A 15,081-nucleotide genomic window follows, 5' to 3' on the forward strand; every position below is an offset into this window, starting at 1 on the left:
TACTTGGTGCTATATTCTTTACTTTTTCTCAAATTTTTGTCAATTTTTTCATATTATTTAGAGTTTTGTTTTTCATAATAATTTCGTTTCGTAAGTATTAAATAAGATATGTAAGAAACATTTGAAAAATGTATAATATTTTACCAATAAAAAATGGGAATTTAAATCAGATGTCAGCTCCACCAGAAAAATATTAAACAGTTGCATAACAATACATCATTAAATAATTTTTATTGGAAATAATACAGATCGCTAAATAGTAACTTACTTATTTTAATTTTCACCAGGTTCGCAAATCGAATAAAAGTGGAATAATTTCATTAAAAACTCGCGAACGTGTACTACGAACATAATCAAGGATTTTAATAACACAAATTTTTCTGCAACGATTGCAAGACATAGGTGATTTGCACTAGATTTTTTCCTTTCTTTAATCATTTCAGTAACTTCCATTTGAATATTTGTACTGATTTAATTTGCACCTACTTATTTTTGCCGTGAATCTGCGGCTCATTTGTCGCACAAAATTGACGAGACACTGGTCTCGATCGTAGAAGTCAGAAGTTAGGGAAACAGTGTGAATGATGCACGGCGTTATTAGCAACGCACGCGAGGTAATGTGCACCCTGTGTGATCGATAGCAAACGTTCCGGCTTTCGGCTGATCAATTATTCGGAATTACACGGAATGGCGCGTGAAACGACGCGGTTTACCGGTTAACGACGAATCGATCGAGTTTCGACATGTCAGCGAACATGATGTACGACTGGAACACTCCGTTTATTCGATTACGCAAGACGGTTCCGATAAGACATTCCGGATAATAAGAATTCAGTGATTCACGAGAGGGTGGAAACGTTATCGGGTTCATCGTCGGCCCATATTCACAGAAACCGTGCGCAATAGCGCCAAACAGCGCAGCTCTCTCGTTCGGTGATTCGGTAAAATCGACTTGGGGTATCGTAATTTATTCACAAGACAAGAAGCGAACGCGTCAGAGCGCATCTACGACATCCAACTAAATGCTATTCTCTTCCGTTACGTGTGGAAAGAACAAACAGGAGGTGATGCGAGCAACGATATATACATATATTTCAATTACATTACGTGAGGTGTGTAAAAACAGATTGTGCACTCGAGACACGATCTCGTCGAATGATCTAATAGAGCAGATTATACGCTCCCTAATTACTAGGTTGCGGATTTCGCGCGTTTAAGGGGTGACATTTAGTAGAGTAGCAAGTAGAACTTCAATTATTCGAATTCAAAATTTATAGTTAAATTCTTTTTATTTTTGATTAATTATTGATATAATAGGATAAGTTGATAGATCGAGGTTTGATCGAGATCCTCCTATGGTTTCATAGTTTTACTACTTGGAATAATCAAAGATCTATTATAATAAAGATCGAAGAATATTCTGTTCGGTTAATCGAGGTTCATTTTTTAGAAAGTATATATTTTCATAGCATTTTTTGCGCTGAATCGAATTATGCAGGAATTTGTTTTCCAACTTCCATATCCTTTATTGAAAAGATTGTCTTTTTCGAGAGAGAAGATTACTAGATTGAAAAATCCATGTTCCAGTTATTTTAACGTGAAAAATGATATAAAAATATACATTTGCAAAATTTTGTCCGAAGAATTCGTACTAGTATCAGCACTTACTTTTCAGCTAAATTGTTTGAAGTCAATCTTAACAAAGGCTGGTAAAAAAGGTTATCCTAATTTTTGACTTTCTACAGTTCCCGCAACGAGCAACAATACAGCGATTATTCGAATGCAACACGTTCCTGCATCTAATTAAGTAAACTCATATCCTGTGCACCGCACAATGATGCAATTATTCCATGCCTCAACATAGACACACTGAAAATACATACCGCTGGAAAAAAATGATCGATGCTAATTCTGCCAAGTAATTATCTCACATTGCGTAACATAATGTCGGAAAAGATGTGGACGAAGTATTTAAAGATTCAAAGATCGTTCGGGATGTTATGACACTGCAAAATTTGTGACATTCCCTGCCGACTGTATCTCGAATCGTCTCAACTGGTTTTATTGAGCGCTCGTTCGCGATAAGAGGCGAACGATTATGTAAATACTATATGCCGCGTCTCGTAAACTAATCGGCGCGATGGAAATTTGTTTCGATTGCGCTTAAACAATGTTACGGGCTACGATGTCGTCGACGACGACGACGACGAGGACGCGACGGTTCTAGGAAACGTCCACTCCAGTTTCGCGCTGAGAACACAAGTCGCCTAACGGCGAGGTCGACGAGAAAAGAAGAGCAAACAGCACCGGTGGATTCTGGGCAATCGAGGGAAATATTAATTATTCGAATGGCGGGGAATCGTCAGCGGGATTGAGACCGAGCGAGTTCATTCCTGATACGCGGCAAATGGCCACTCAAGGTGATCCGGTTCGTTTAAAAACAACTCGAGGAAATGTGGGCACGGCAAAGCCGAGAAAAAGTAAGTCACTCATTTCTTTCACGTTTGTGAAACTCGATTTGAACAATCGAGATTTATTATCGCACCATTGCGAATCTGACAAAGCGTTGCTCCGCTTCGTGCGATTTATCGAACTGAAAGTTTGTCCTGTTTTGTTTCGTTCAGGACTCGATGCGAAATAATAAATAGACTGCGAATCTTAATGCATTTATAACGAGAATGAATAGGCGTAGTTTGAGATAATAAGAATATTACAAGATTTACAGAGCATCAATCGATTATAGTTTTAATAAAATTGTTAAAGAAACAAAGATGTTCCTCATTGTCACAGCAGCAGAAGATTTTTATTTACTAAGATTTTTATTTTATTACAATTATTATTATTTTATTATTATAATTATTACTGTTACTTCATTATTACGACTATTATTTCTACATTATAACTACTGTTACTATGCTGAATTTTTGTAGGAAAATTAAAAGAGCATTTAACTCGTTGCTATTAAACAAATAAATAAATATTACGGAAAAGAATCTCGTCATGCGATGTTTTCTTTAACTCAACGTGCAAACGAGTAATCTCATTTACTTAATGGTTGGACGTGACCGTTTGCATTATAGCGTGCACCGGCGCTGTTTTTCGTCGAAACAAAATTGATACTTTGCACTCAAAAGTGGTATTGACTTTCCGAGTAGTTTATCTGTTCCGTTACACCCAAGTTTCGTCGTTTATCGTGTGCGTATAAGGTTGATGTAATGAAGAGCGTCATGCAACCGCACACCAGGTAAGTAATGCAGTATTGCAAAATCTCGGGGACAAACTTCTTCTATGACCGACTGCAACAACCTTGGAACTTTGGTTTATCAGCATGGGTAATATCATTGCTGTATCGCCGAGAGTCCACCCTTCTCGAGTGGTCCTTCTCGTGTGAAACGGTAGAACTGTAACCCGTCCTATTACGAAGAAGAACGATATTGCGAAATCTCGAAATAGGAACGTTACTGTTTGATTCCCACATAAGTTGCTACCGAGAAAAACTACTGAATAAGAATATTGTGAACGCTATTTGTATAATACTTATCTGAATAAATAGAGAATTCCGAAAATCAATATTTAAGAGAACATAGGCGTAGTCAGCGTTTTTACGAAATTAAGTTCGAAAATTTGAACAAAGAAACATACGAAAACGTTGATAGATCGCTTCATTTTTCCGAGCGAGTGCATCGTTACGTTCATTGTTTCTCTGACGTAAGCGTTTATTCGCCGATTTTTTAAATTAAAATTGCTTCGCTCCGTCTTTGTATTCAAATCTGTTGTTTCTAAATTCTTTAGTTACATCATTATGTATCTATAACGACGATTTGTGTGATTAAATACAAGATAAAAGCAAGATACGAAATTAAAATGTTAATGTAAAAGTTTAAGCAGAAAAATGTCATTAAAACTAAAAGTTACTGTAATGCTATCCTTTGATTCGAATGCTTGAATAAGTGCTGATTAATTTTCCCATAATTGCATCTTCACAATAATTGTAAAACGAAAACTCGGAAACCGTCGCACGTCATACAGCGTTAATAAACACCTTCTCGATGGTTTCCCAGTAATTACAGTACACGCAATTCTCCGGATCTAATACCAAAAATAAGAACTGTAAGGTTCGCGACTCGGAATCATTCCGTAAAAATACGGAATGGCGCGAAGTGTCGCCGTTCCCAAGGGTCTAATTGGCCAACCTAATGTTCCCAGAACCTCTTCGCACCTTACACGAGGTTCTTGGTTCGCGAATACGACCGACGCGCTCGAAGAGGAAGGTATTATTTCTGTGCCGCATCACCGTGGCAAATGTTTGACAACGATAAGGAGCAAACGTATCTCGAACCGGTGCATATATCATACAGCCAAACATCCCGCGTTGTAAAGCAGTCCAGATAACGAAATCCCGACCGGTGTATTACCCGGCAAGCGCCAGTCACCGTTTATCGTCTGAAAGCTGACCAATAATTCCTATCCGGCTCGTGTCGGCGAGCACGTTTTCCACACGTTAACGATTTTCCCACCTCCTCTCGGACCGATCGGTGTACAAACGGCCGCGCGTTACACAAGCGACTTCATTCGCGACGGACACCCGGAGCCACACACGCTTTTTACAGTTTCTCTTTCACGTACGATCCGACGGACGGCTCCCGCGACAGGCCTCTTACCACAGTAGCGCCATAGCCACACGATGTCTCTGTTGTAACGGCGACCGTGTTGTAACATTACGTTGCACAGCGGTCTCCGGGACATTCGTTTTCTTTGACCAAAAGTATTTTTTCCTTTCTCTTGAATTTTTATATTTCAGGTTTTCTTCAGTATCAAGTTTTTGTATTTTATCCGTCCGTCCGTGATTGATACATTACTATTACTTACTCTCACTGTGATCAAAATTATCTTTTTTCTTTCCACTGACTTTCTGCACGTAACTTATTCTTTAGTTTCGAATTTTTCATCCATCATTCTCCTACAAGAACAAAGACTTTATCCTGTCCATACACAAAGTTGTTGCTATTACTATTGCTATTATTATCAAATTAATTCAGTGTTCCTTCGAGGTAGAAGGTAATAGCATACTAGAATAGTAAATAGAACATTCAAAAAGATCGAAGTGGCCGAAATTTTGTTACGAAAATAAATTGTTACGGCAGGGTTTTATATTCTCATTTATAGAAGAGCGAATATTGGCCAACCTTTGTTGAACACATTTTGTTGACAGTTTGTCGGCAATGTTCGGGAAAGTCATGGTCTGTTTTGAAATTGGATGCGAACGTTCCGCGAGGAGCGCGTCTACCGTTTGACTGCTTACCCAGCGTCGAAATATCATTGCCACTTGTTTGTTAAAATTACTAATAGCCCAGAAGGTTATATGATAGAAGCGTACACCGCAAAAGATTTTCATCTGAATTTGATATCCCCTTCTCAGCAATTGAATATTATGAATCTTGTCAACAATTACACAAATTTGGTAATGTTAAAATTATTTTGAAACGTTACAATTTTAAGTAGTATGTCGGAGCCGCCAGTTGAATACAAAGAGTTAACATAATTAGAAGAAGAAATACCTTTTCATTCAATTTTTGTTTCACACAACGGACGAGGAAAATTCGTATTTTGCATGAAGATATCCGCAGTCTAGTAATCGCAGTAACGTGAACATGTTTCAACAGCTAACCAGTAAACAAATAAACGTAGTTGATACACTTTTCAAGTGTGTGTCAAACGTTGCGATAAATTCCGCAGCCAATTTACAACAAACAGATCAGACATCGGAACGGATTACAGCTGCCACTCCTGGCCATCGTTCTCCAAACAAAATCGTGTCCGTTTCAGCTGTTCCACGGACTGGCACCAGCCTTATAAACGACTAATAAGTCTTCAACGACCATGATCCCGAGTTAATATCGCTCGATTGTGCAACTATTGACCCAGAGGTAATTCGTAGCTAGAATAGGCTTCGGAGCAATCTCCGAGCTCACGATTTCGCTGTCTTTCATAGTGAGCGAGCAAGCAAGCAAGTAAGCAAGCGAGAGAACGAGAGAGAGACAGAGAGAGAGCGTGTTCCACAGCAAACGGAAAACACAATAGAAGGGGACGAAGGAAAGTAAAGAAGACAGTGAAGACAAGTATCTTCGGGGTATTTTCGTAGCCGAAGTTCCGGCTATTCTACGGGGATCTGAAACCAGGGGTAAACTCCAAGAAAAACGAACCGACGGCTAATGGCGGCGACGGAACTGTCGTGATGGCAGTGCAGGGACATAGCCGACGGATAGAGGGACAGGATTTTCGGTAGACCGTCCCGATCACGCGCATTAAGACCGATGACTCACTTTCCGCTGATATACGAATAACCGATCTAAAATTATCGACCAAGAAAAGTCGGTTTTACAGAACCGCTCCCGATCCAGCGTGCATGACAGCCGGCTTGAAATAATTAGGCGGCTAGGTGTCGACGAGACACTCATATCGTTACGACGAGTAGAGGAAAATCTCAAGTCTCTACCAACATACGACTATCAACATTTACAACGCAAAACTGTTGCTAGATTGCTGGTTGATGTTGTGAATTCATTGTGAACTTTTAGGAGGTTTTAAAGAAAGAAGAATATGTAGTTCTTAGGTTTGCTTTAATACTAGAATCGAGCCCTGAACGCGATCAATGTATATGTATGTACATATCGCTTCGTAGCGATACCTAGATTAGATTTATTTAAGCTTTGTATGATTTATATTATAATCAGACAGCGAATATTTATTCAAAATAAAAATTGTCTGCAACGTTTTCAAGAAATAGGAAGTAAATAGTATATCCTTTCTTTCTGCAATCATTTTATTAAATCAAGAATAACATAATGACATTTTTTAATTCTTTTCCTCTTTCTGCTATTTTAAAATGCAACTATTTAATTTCACAATGAATGCAGAAAATCTAATTATAACATATACACTTGAATAAAGAAGTTTGTCTACAAATTACTCATAGAAACAACGTTTTAATATAAGGAAGTGTAATGGAAAAAATGAGAAACCAGTTATCTTGATTGGTTTGGTAGTTCCAGTCTTAAGATTCTTTAAAGTTGTACTGAAATGAAGACACTATTCATTATAGTTCGTGTAGACGTTTTTCTACAACGTACCATGTGCTCGATGTCATGAATACGCAGTCCGTTCAGTACTTTGAAGGAGAATATATTAAGATGTTTAAACTCAAGGTATCGAAGCTTTTCTAGACAGTAAAAAATGTAAACCACCAACGATTTTGTATCTGTCAGTTCAATGTATTCCACGTACTGCATTTATCCAATTAATTCTGCATTGCATCGTTCGTATGGAGCTGTATGCAAAGCGCAACATCATTGAGACTAATGAATTATAAAATTATTTTTCCTGTCAAGTGTACTCTGACAAATGGAATATACTTTTCTTATAATATTGACCTTGCGATAAAGACTAGTCAATTGCACAGAAAGATATTACACCAATTTTTTTTTTATTTTTTTCACGTAGAATCAAACCCTTCTGGGTTGTATTACAATTGTGCAACTGTCTTTTGCATCTTTTGCTGATCGTTTGCAACTGTTATTGAGAAAAGGATCTAAGGATATTGTAACATTACTTTCAACTTATTCCAATTATTTTAAGAGAAAAGACAACATCCCTTACAATTAATTTTGATAATTTATGTTCTGTAGAAAGATCTGCAGCCTAATAATTGCACAATTTGCACGATCGGCCAATAAAAGACACTAAATGCATGGCGATGCTTCACTAAAATCTGTAAGCACGTATGCCCGTAGTCTATACGAGTTAAACCAATGGCGTACAATAGACCATGCGTTTAGAAGCCTAACGCGACGGAAGAAGAAAGTAAAAGCTTCCACGCACCAATTCGAGAAAAAAATGGCAGGTTCTGCAGCAATCGCGGCGCATGCTGTTATTCGTTGGACAGTCGGCGATCTAAATAGGAGGACGATCGATTCGTCGGCGTGATAGAATTGTATAGTGTTCGATGATATCAGCAATCGGATAAGAAGCTTTCCGGGGACAGGTGGTTAGACAGGTGATGTATGAGAGCCGCGAGTTTTGCGTTCGCACGTAACGCGTTTCGTCGATTTCACGGTGTAACACGAAAGTTACAACGGCCGGTGGCCATCGATGACGGAAGCAGGACTTAGAAAACACAGCCGGCACGCGTGATGCATGCATTCATGGTATCGGATTGGCCGGTCGCCAGCCACATCTCCGCGCACTCGACCGCTTTTGCCATCGCGGCGCGTCTTCCCCTGAGAGCATTCCGCGTGATAATTCCGTCCCGATCGTTTTTAACCTTTCGTCAATCGCATTCGCCCCGGCTTGATCATTTTCGAACGGATCTCTTGGATTGACCTTCGACGGAGCGGCGAATACGTCGGCGTATCCAAGGTTAACAGACTCCGACCGGTCTCCGTCGGCTTGTAACAGTTACTGTCAAATGTGGGCTCGATTGAACTCATTGGTTTTAGGTATAGGATAAATAGAGTATAGCCTAGCGCAGAGCTGTCCAACAGCTTGCCCTTAAGGGCAGTGACTTACAAGTGTGGACAAACACTGTCCTCGAGGGCATCGGTACCCCTTCTATAGTTCCTCGTGGGACTCCATCAATAACGATACTTTACTTGCTGAAGGACGCTGACAAAAATCGACTGTAGGACACGTCGAGACTAAGTAAAATAGAATATTCGAATCGGCATACAACAGCAATGCATACGGGTGAGAGAGGAAGGACGGCATGAAAACGTAAACACTTCGTTTTTTTTCTCACGTCTTCACTTTGCTAAGACGCTTACCCGTGGCTTTGCCCTTACCCGACGGGGGGACATATTGAACAGTTCTGGCCTAGGACGGCGAGTTTAGAAGAAAATTTCACTTTAGGTTCTTCTATAAGCGACAAATAATTGGGCGAACATAACACACGGCATTAATAACTATTAGTATTTATTTGAAGAATTTAATTTCAATATATATTTGAAAAAATTTCTTGAAAATTTCTAGAAAAATTGTACGAAATATTTGTACGTTTTTAATTTTTTCCTGAAATGAAGAAAAGACTGATAGAAATACGTACAAACTTCACGACGCGCTAATGGCGCAGAAAAATGTAATTATTAAGCTTCTTAATAACACTCTGTCACATGAAAGAAAAGCTAGCTGAATAATTTTCCTTCGAGTTCGATTCTCGAAAACAATGACTAGATCATTTGAAATGACATGTTAATTCAAGATTGCGACTATAATTATGGACTGGCGGATATTTACGCATTAATGACGCGTGTAAAATTCGTAAAATATTAGGTACCATTCTCGTTTGACGTTGCTGGACGTAAATAATTCCAAACAAATAATTACGAACTTTGATCGGTGGATTGTCGCACAGCTAATGCTGCGTCACGCAGCGGAAGGAACACCTTGGACAGATTATACTTCGCTTATAGTTTTTGTTATACTTCCACAGATAGTATAAATCGGCAAGAATATTTACAGTATTCTTATTTATTTACCGACAACGAAGCGTTTCGAAATCGACAGCAGATAATGTTTCCTTATTACGTCTGGATCAAAGATAAAGAACAGCAAATAGTAGATAACGCATTCTATTCTATGCTCGCTTTATCGCTGCTCTTCAAATATGCAAAAGCCCGAACGTTCTTCTGCATTTTTTTTCCGGAACAAAACTTACATTGTCGGTTCATCACGTGATCAAATATTCTGGAACATTAACGTACTCAGGAGATACGATAGATTCCATGTATAATCGAGATGAAGAGAAAATTTCTAATTCGTAAAACGAAGGAGTGGAAGATAGCGATAGAAACCATGATGAATAGGAAAATTAGTATGTGGTCGACAATTCGAATTTATGAGCGAATTGATACAGTATAATGTATCGTAATTGAACGGTTACTGATCTAACGGAGAGGGAATTTGAGACATTTTCAATTAATTGATGTTTCTTACAATTGACTTAAATAATTTGTAAATTGCATAAAGAACCGCAGTTCAGAAATTAATCATTTAAATTTAATACCAAATCTATTCATGTAGTCGGTTTCCAATTTCAAAAATTCTGTAACGTGTTATCTTTGTTATGGAATTGCTGGCACAGTAAGGAGCGGGCTCGATAACGGAGAATGAAAATAAATGACGCGTATTTAATCGCGCGCAGATATCGTATGACAACGGAGCGTGCACAATGTTAACGTTGCTCTGATCGATCGCACGATACAATGAACTCTTTTCAGTGCTCGCGGGTCCCGTATATTGATCCTAACAAATCGTTCAGATGATCGTATGCAATAAGCAATGATAAGAGTCTGTTATACAGCCGATGAAATGTTATTGCCTGGACCAGTCTCTAATTACAGGGGAAATTATTTGAGAATAATACACTAACTGTTCTCCTCGATACCTACGTTGTTTTTACAAGAGAATACAAAGACTAGGTCAAGTGCGTGTGCAGAGATATTGGATAGCATTATCTCGTAAAATTTAAATAAAAGTGTTGTCAATTTGTACCGCTAAAACGGCGATATTATCTGTGAAATGGTCACAGAAAATGGACATTGGAAGGCGTTCACGTCAAGGAAAATTAATACGCTCGCTACCAGCGACACAGGTGTGCGATAACAATACCATTTTGCATTTCACGTTAAATTAATTTTGTTAATATAATTACCTCAAATTGTAACATGTAGCAGAATATTTGTATGTATTTAATTTAAATAAATATAATATAATAAAACATAATAAATACAATACAATAAAATATAATAAATATAATTACACACATTAGTGACGCTGCTAGCTAACGTGCTAATGAAGTTTCCACATTATTTTCACCACAGCGATTTTAACGTGAATTTTCTCATCGAGTTTCTGCTGATTACTAACGACAATTGCGGATGTCGTGTGCTTGCATTTAAAGCATTAACAAATATATTAATATAAATATCTATACAGCTCGCGTGTCTTGCAATTACCGCGGACAATGTTTATTTTGTTTAAGAATTGGCTGCTTAATAATAGCAGAGGAAGTACAAAAGATACAATCGACGTCAAAAGACGTAAATACGTGTACTGCGAAGGTATCGTGAAGAGAGTCTTCGCTCGTGTCTTCTGTGGCACAGTAACAGCTTCGAACGGGGATCGCGTGTTTCGTCACCTGAAATTTATACGCTCGCCGGCACCGAATCCCATTCATCAATAATCACCGGAGCTATGTCTCGAGACCACGGTAACATCCTACCGAACCGCGTGGAGGATCGTGCGCAGTGACTCACGGTAACAGTACATGTCCGTATAATGGCGACGTGAGTCAGGGAAGAACCGATAAGTTGTAAAAGAGACACTGTGATTCAATGGAATCGAACAGTGATGCGAAAGAAAAAACGGTGGTCGATCATTCGGACGCTACATTTTTACCAGAGCTGACCAGTTTTCTCTTCATAAATGAAAACACGTGTGACACTTTGAAAAGCTTGACGTTATTGATTAGTATAAATCAGTTTGTTCACTTTGCCAGCTTTCGGTTTGAACAGATTTTTCATCGAGAAGTGCATACATATCGAATGATCCCTCATTATCAGAATAATTTGCTCAATGGAATTAAAATTCGATGGTTCACATCTATCATGGCTACTGTTACTTCAATTAATTTGTAAACTCACAGTCTTACAAGTTGTTCTAACATTATATTTACTAAAATTATATTAATTTTTAGAATAACTTACATAAAATAAATAAATAAGTAAACTTCGCTGGTCTTAACCGGTGGAGAAAATTCGACAGTTTAGAAATTCAAACGAAGAAACATTGTTCGGATGGAGTTAACGTGATCTTCACGGGGGATGAAACGTGAAAGGAGTCGCGAATGTTTAAGACGAAGGTCGTGCAACAAGGATCTCCTACACTCGATAATGAAACACCAATTGTTGTTCCAACGTTCACAGAATTCCGTTTCGTCTCTCCGTGAAACTAGCCCGGAACAATTAACTTTAAAACTAACTCCACCTTCCGTAGAATCTTTCGCGCGCGTTGCATTCCGGTAAATTGATTTTGCCCCCCTCCCCCTCCCAAAAGAATTCGAGCTACGGGACTTGAAACATCGTCGAAATAGCTTCGTCTTCTAAGCTTTCTCAGAGATCAAACACAAAAATACCAAAGAGACGTTTAAAAGATTTGAAAATATTATTGTATTAATGTCAAATTATTTAAATTACCAAGAAACGAAACAAATGTCTATGCAGTTCTTCCATCAAGCAATTCATGAAGACAATCGTTATTTTTTATAAAGATCCACAGTCTACTAATAAGAAGCGTATAAAATGCAATCCAGTGATTCAGCATCTTATGCCTTATCTGTGTATTATGATAAAGAGACTGCACGAAGTTATGCGAAACGTCGTTGTTCTAATTCGATACTGAGACATATCTAAATGGTAAAGTCTAAAGAAAGGGACATTTAAAGTTTCATTTTCCCAACAATAGTTTGGCGACTATGGACGGCAACCTGGTTTTTCTTTTATTGATATATCACTAGTGCTCTAAATATAATAATAATAATAGTATTGCAGATAATAATATTTGGTACCAAATAGTAGAATATCTCGAAATCGCGTATTTTTTTTAAACGCATCAGTATAAAATTAGAATAATTTAAAATGAATAAAAACTAAATATGAATTGCGTTGTTCGAATAGCCACTGTACGGTAAAAAGTCACGCAAATAACTGCTGCTACAAATTAGCATCTCGTTTACCGGTATGGCGGTAAAGTGACTAAATGATACATCAAGGTGTCATTTTACTTTGCGAACAACTCGATTGCCACCTTCCACAGAACCACATTGACGGCAACAGCGAAAAACCAAACAAAACAACAGGGGGAAAAACAAAGTAAACAACAATGAACATCCACAATCTACAGGTAATAATCGTGCAAGTACCTTGAGAACCACCAGGAGTCATCTCTTTGCATATTAGAAGATTCATCCGACGTTCTAGCGCGTGCAACCGGAAACCTCGCGCACGTTCACCGCGTTTCCAGCCTTGGGATCCCCGATCGACGTCCCATGGTTCCCAAAAACACTGATAAAACCGGTCGGCGATGACGATCCTCTTGCGGCTATCCGAGCCTCCGCCGGGCGGTCCTAATCGGACCAGAAAATCAATCTTTTGAACGTTGTTCCGTCTACGAGGCTGCTCCGGTTCGCGGCATTGTTCTGGAACGGGCCGGGCCGGGCCCGCGGTCTTAGCGGCGAATTGGTCCCAGTGGGTCAAGGCTGCGGTAGATCCTTCGCAGCAATCGACCACCACCTTCGCTTGCAGAGGACTACACCACGGTGTGCCGTGCACGAAATCGCGGGTTTCGAAACGCGGCTAAACGCGGGCTCCGCTGCTGCCGCGAACTCGTTCGGGCTGTCTCGGGCCAAGCCGGCCGGCGGCGGTCCCCGTGTCTCGATCCTTATCAACCGCGCGTTGGATCGACCGCGGAAACCGGAGGAAACTCATTCACATTCGCCAGCGAGAGGTTCAACAAACGTCAACCACCACGAGAGAAGCGAAATCAAACTTTTTACTAATTTTATTAGTTCTACTGTATCCGTCGTAAAAAAATCTTGCTATCTCTAACGTTTATCTTGTTCAGAATTATGTGTATTTCGTTTATATTACTTAAAGTGTAGTGTCTAGTAGCCTATAAATAGTTGGTAATAATAATGATAAGAATACTAATAATAATAAATAATTCGATCGACTCGGTGTTCGATTTTCACTGGGACACACAGGCTGTTGCACTTCCGGTTCGTTCGATCTACGTGCGATTCGAAGGGATCTCTTTCCCGTCACAGATACTCCCGGCACTGTTCCGTTTCTGCGTCAGGGTTCGCGATTCTGTCAGCGTCGATCGAGGAAGATGCACTAGTGGCACGTACGCGGTCGGTCGCTCGGTTTTTCCCAGTCGACAATCCGAGCGGCAATGGAACCGGATTTCGCGCGTGTTAAGTCGCCGAGCCGGGCGCGATCCTCGTGCGCGATCCACGAGCGGAATGGAGCGTTACAGGCGAGCACCGATCGCAAAGGCCGTCCGGTCGGAAGCTTACGCCATTCTCGACTGCCGAGCAAAACGCGCGGCCTACCATTTCCCCGTCCTCGTCGTCGTCGGAGTCTATCGCGCACCCCTCCAGCAACTCTGGGGAAAGCCGGTGGGGTGGGAACCGCGTGCAGGTAACAATCGTCTACCTGCCAGAAAACCGCGTACGCTCGCACCGCACACGTCGCTTTTAATTGGGCCTCGTGGATCGCGTTCCTGTACAGGTGTCGCGAATTTTTTCAGTCTCTCTGGACTGGATTTTTAAAGTTCTGTCGACCGACTGCTGGTCGACATGAATGGTTTCGGTTTCATTTTAAATATGTTCAGTGTCGAATTCAACCTCAAAAGTTCCCATAGTATTAAAGTTCATTACTTTATTCATTTACCTCGTTTAAACGCTCTACCACGACTGTTGCACGCAATCATTTTTTATTCTTGTCTTACTGTCATTACTGCCACTGTTATTATCACTATTACTGTCCTTGTAATTGTTGTTATTAGACCGCGGATTTTATGTATTCATGAGCAAGGTCGGAAAATTATATGCAAAACTATGAAAACATTCGAGGTGTTTCAAGATACAGTTGCACTACTATTAACTTAATAAAATGATTAAGCAAAAAAATAAATGTTTATGTAACACCTGCTTCTGGTAATTAATACACTTTTTATTCTGCATAAAAGCTGTCATCATCAATTTCGAGACGTAGAAGGGGCCAGTGCAATGTTATTTCTCTGCTACATAATTGCAATTAACATATCAATATTCATAGTTCCTTTTCATTGATTCACTATTTTATGTTTATATATAATCTTATTCGTGTATTCGCAATTATTTCGTAATCTACAAGAAAGGATTAATTCCGTTGAAGAATAAACATTGCGATTATAAAATCATTTAACACTCGGATGGATCATTTCCAGAATTATACAATTGTAGTAATATTCAATTTTTTCTTGTAG

General features: G+C 39.4%; 1 protein-coding gene across 5 annotated transcripts in view; it reads right to left on the bottom strand.

Annotated features, from left to right (window-relative positions):
* The window catches only part of Atp8b (ATPase phospholipid transporting 8B), a 69,090-nt gene extending 54,935 nt beyond the window's left edge, over window positions 1-14,155 (bottom strand). For all 5 annotated transcript variants that reach the window (XM_078194546.1, XM_078194538.1, XM_078194521.1 and 2 more), the window contains exon 1: window positions 12,974-14,155. The gene's annotated coding sequence lies outside the window, so the exon portion shown is untranslated. The remainder of the gene's footprint in view (window positions 1-12,973) is intronic.
* Window positions 14,156-15,081: the final 926 nt, after the last annotated feature.

This window comes from Augochlora pura, chromosome 2 (genome assembly GCF_028453695.1).
Source record: "Augochlora pura isolate Apur16 chromosome 2, APUR_v2.2.1, whole genome shotgun sequence".
Classification (NCBI taxonomy): Eukaryota; Metazoa; Arthropoda; class Insecta; order Hymenoptera; family Halictidae; genus Augochlora; species Augochlora pura.